The sequence below is a fragment of the Melanerpes formicivorus genome, unplaced genomic scaffold (assembly GCF_026170545.1).
Source record: "Melanerpes formicivorus ecotype bairdi unplaced genomic scaffold, bMelFor1.0.p_v2 SCAF_16, whole genome shotgun sequence".
In the NCBI taxonomy this organism is placed as follows: Eukaryota; Metazoa; Chordata; class Aves; order Piciformes; family Picidae; genus Melanerpes; species Melanerpes formicivorus.
This window is the reverse complement of record NW_027142368.1, coordinates 15,760,512-15,765,464: the sequence shown is the minus strand read 5'-3', so window position 1 is coordinate 15,765,464 and position 4,953 is coordinate 15,760,512.

Genomic DNA, 4,953 nt, shown 5'->3' with positions numbered 1-4,953 from the left:
TCAGAGCAATTTATGTCCAGCTTGAACCTTCATCCATTGAGTGCAAGCTGAGCATCTTTAGCTCCCCCAGAAACGAGCCTGGGCACCTGAATTCTCAATCAGGCAGTGTTTTAATAGCTGGATGCCTGCTCAAGCAAATCTATCAAGTCAATAAAATAACCTGAGCAGAATTCTGAGTTGCATCTAAGGTCCTTGCTGCTTTTGGACCAGAAGCTCCATGAAGAGCAAATGACCAAACTCCATTATCTGGTGCTCTGGTGATGCCAACTGCAGAATGAAAGGCTCTGGAAAGTCACTAATGGCTTGTTCTGACAATTACAAACTTAAATGAAGGCAGAGGGCAAAGGCCTAGCTAAGAATGAATCCTGTCACACAGATGTCATTTCAGAACTTCTCCTCCCCACCTAGCAGATGCTCACATGCAGCCTCAGGAGAGGTAAGCAGGGGGTTGGGTTTTTTTTCCTTCAAGTTGGCAGCAGATCCTGCTCATGGTCAGTTGCTTGGCAACAAAACAAGTTTCTTTGGCTACAAAATAAATATTCCACATCTGAAATATTTGAGAAAACCCTGGTTTTTCCTAGCTGCATTCCATAGTACTTGGGCCACAGGGTTTCCCAGAATAGTTTCAGATGTGAGCAGGGTTACACAAAGGACGACCTCCAGTCAGATTATTGCTCTAACACAGATACATCCCCCGACACAACACTGTTCACATGGGCTTAAAATAGCATCTTAAACCCACTCTGTGGTCTGGAGCTCATGTGCAGCACTGTAGCCGCCTAGGAACAAATTATCTAACTGGATCCTGCACCCTTTTAAACGTAGGTGTGGTGGGAGACGTTTCGCAGGGACTGAAAATCTGGAAGTCGCTGTGCTTGGTCTGAGGTTTGTGCCAAGGAAAGCATGTCTAGAGAGAGAGCCAGGGAGCACAGACATAAAGTCAGGTATCTCATCAGCCCCAGAGCTGCAGAGGTCTGCTACTGGAAGTACCTGCCCTGGGATCGCTGTGGAAAGTGGTAAATTCAAGTCAAATGTCTTCAGGTAGCTCATCATTCTCACTGCCATCTTCCTCTTCATCCTTTCAGGATGACATTGCCTTGTTGAAGACACAGGCAGCAGAAACCACTTCTTACAACCCTCTGAAAATGTCCCAAGGATCAATTCTAAGTAATAGAATGGACAAAGGATTATTTCTCAGAGGCAGAGAGTATGCAGACCAGTAGAAGAGAGCCCTGAAGAATCAGCTAAGTCTGCACCATTTCCCATCACAGAATTGTTTTGGTTGGAAAAGACCTCTGAGATCACTGAATCCAACCATTGACCTAGCACCACTATGACTATTAAACCATGTCCCAAAGTGCCACATTTACCCATTTCTTTAACACTTCCAGTGCTGCCTAAGAAAAGACTAAGACAAGCATGCAGTGACGCTTCCTTAATGTCCTGTTCAGCTTTTGGCACTCCACAGCGCAAGGATTTCCTGCATTTAATAGCCCTTGAATGAATCCTTCTTCCATGAATTTGTCTTTATACAGAGATTAGGGAGGAGAAACATCTATGTCTAGATTTTATTATTTGTTAGTAATTCCCAGAATACAGAAGCAATAATTTTGGGGGGTGGTTACAAAGCCAGTGGCAAAGGAAGAGAAGAGAGACTGTGCACCTTGTACGTATCACAACCTCTGATGGAGTTTTAAGGCTCCCATTTCTCAAAGGGGAGGCAGTCAGGAAAATGGACTCTCAAGTCACACAGGCCAGTCCTAAATTCAAACATTCCTTTAAATAGAGGACGAGGGCTCTAAACACACCTGGGCATTTCCAAAAGCAGACTTTAGGTCTGTACCCCTGAGATGCAGTCTAGGGACCTAGCACTCACATCTTAGTGCTGGAAGATCAAGTAATTAAGTGTGACCAGGATGTAGAAACTAGCCAAATCTGGCCACTCATCTAATTCATAGAACCATAGAATTGTTAGGGTTGGAAGGGACCTCAAGGGTCATCTAGTGCCAACCCCCCTGCCATGGCCAGGGACACCTCACACTGCAGCAGGTTGCTCACAGCCACATCCAGCCTGGCTGCAAACACCTCCAGGGATGAGGCTTCCATCACCTCCCTGGGCAACCTGTGCCAGGCTCTCACCACCCTCCTGGGGAACAACTTCTTCCCAATATCCAATCTCAATCTCCCCATTTCTATTTTTAGTTCCATTCCCCCCAGTCCTATCACTCCCTGACACCCTCAAAAGTCCTTCCCCAGCTTTCTTGAAGCCCCCTCCAGATACCAGAAAACCACAATTAGGTCTCCTGGGAGCCTTCTCCTCTCCAGACTGAACAACCCCAACTCCCTCAGTCTGTCCTCATAGGAGAGGAGCTCCAGCCCTCTGCTCATCCACATGGCCCTTCTCTGAACACTTTCCAGCACCTCCAGTAGTTTAATCCAGTAACCATGGTCAGAGCCCACAAGCATCTTGGAGAGAAGCAGCTTTTGATTTCTTCTGTGACAGGTGGGGAGGAAAACCTAATTTCCCTCCATTTTCTCATACTCGTGGACAGTGCTTGCTTAATGAGTCCTCATGTTTTCTTCATTATCAGTGCTTGGTCCCCTGTGCAAGCATAATGAATTTCCTCCTGAATGTCCTTTTACTGCTTATGTGCTTTGCAGGTGTCGATGAACCTCTTTGTTATGTCCACATAATCTCACTTTACAGTAAGAGACCACTCTCCTGTGGTTACTCTTTTTACTTCTATTTATTTTAGATCATTGACTTCAGCCTCAGAGTTTGAATTCTGAGTGTATGTAGCAGTTATTTGTCAGACTGCTACTTGTTTGTTAAAGGGACAATCTGCAGCTGCCAGAGGTTGGCACATAAGCAAATTAGACCCAGGACCTCCAGGTAATCAGCCAAAAAGTGGAGAGAACATATTTCTAAGTGTTTTCACTTACAACTCAATGACAGGGAAAGACAGACTTAATCTCCTCATCACTGCACTCAAAGCTTTACTCGTCCTAAGGCTTTGTCTATCATTTTCTATCTCTCCATTTCTGGAACATTCAAAGCACTGTTTCCATGAGCTTCAACCCCAAAGCATCTCATCCTGTGCAATGTACAAGCAAAAAGAAGCTGTGCAGAAGTGCAGTGTATGACTGTACCACAACAGTCAGGAAGCAGAACAAAAATAGCACAGAAAGCCTTCATTCTGTCACTGTCTCCATCTCAGTGCTCAGCTCTTTTCACACCCTATCAACACGACCCTGCACACACTCAGCGTACAGCACCACGCCGACACCTCTGTGCTTCACCACCAAAACTGGGGGGGACAGACCCACAGCACCTCGTGCTGCAGGATGAGTGATAGATGGGCTGGAGGAAAGTTTCACTTGCTGATAGCCAAAACATAGTGAAACTCAAGCCCCAGGACTTACATCAGCATTTTAAAGAGAGGCTGATCCAACAGACATTTTATCCAGCTCTTAATCCTTTGACAGTCCCCTGGATTTCTTATTCCACCTCAAATCACTTTGCTCAGTAAGTCTTAGCCTCCCAGTTTCAGTCTTGTCATGTATTTCAGACTCCACATTTGTCCCATCTGCTGCTGGCTCAAACTGTCCTGGCTTCATCCAGTCCACCTCCTACCTCTGCCTGATGCTCAAGCAGTCACTTCTGGGTAGGTTTTGCTGTCAGCCCCAGTGTCTACATCCTGTTCCCCTTTCAGCATCGCTCCCTGCCTCTTCCCACCTCTCCCTTCTGTGCTGTTATTCCTCTTTACCCACAGTCTCCTTGAACTCCTTCTTAGTATGCCATTATTTCTCTTCCCCAGCCCCTTTGCCTGAATGACTCTTGGTTCTCAGCACCAAGCCAGCAGCCCTTTATCTCTGTAGCTCACTCGTAGTGCCAGTCCTCCCTCACAGCCCAGCCCAGCTTGCATGGCTCCCTTTCTCTCTCTGCCTAACACCTCATTGTAGTTTCTGGTTTTTTTGCTACTTAACCTCATTTCTTCACATCAGATCCAGTCTTGTCCCCCTTGAATCTGAAGTAGGTAGTTAAGTCATTTCCTTCATGTGAACAAGTTACACATCCCTGATTGAGGGGAGGGATGGAAATAACATCCCAGAGGGGGACAACTGCATCTTTGCAGAGAAAAACATTGCCAGCATTTTTTTTTTCAGCCTGGGTAAAACAATGTATTTTTCTCTAGTCTTGTTCTTGGAAGGCATTAAACTGTTCTGGCTGAAACGTTCTGAAGAGAACTCAGCCTGAGGCAGACACCCAATGCAACATGGAAAAATTTAGCTTGAAAAGCTGCTTTGACAAAGTTGTGAACAGCTGAAAATAGGCCTTCAGGACTGGAAGTGCCTGGCAGCCTTAGTAATAAACGCTGTTACCCTGCCTGTAGTGAGAGTCAAAGAGCCACCCCATAAAGTCACCCACTTGGGTGACAATCAAGCATAAATCAGCTGCATTTTATGGAGTAGCTCTGGGTTCCTGCTAACATAACCAAGACAAGACTTCTGTCATTTAATTGCCCATCAATTTGAGGCCTGCACGAATCCTGATAGAGAGACCTTAACAATACTTTTCCATCCCCTAGGGCTGTGCCATGGAACATGAACGTGGGCAGCAGTGCTAGTTACAAGATTTCCCCGGAGCCTCAGCTCATGATGTGGCAGCTCATTGTAAACCGTTGGTGAAAAAGCCACTGGGCCCCCAACTGTTCAGATTCCTTCTGCAAGAGCCAACATAATTGTAGCCCTACTTGTGTCTTCAGCTTCTCCACTCTGAAGTTTGCTGTGAGGGACCTGCCTAAAGTAATGAGACCACCTGTTGCATTGCCAGATCCGTTTAAGAGAGCCCTGCTGCAGCTTGGTTTACATGGCTTGACAGGAATTGTCTCAGAGGATGCTGTTATAATGGCACTGATAAATAAAATTGCAGAATTATTTTGATCAATAAAT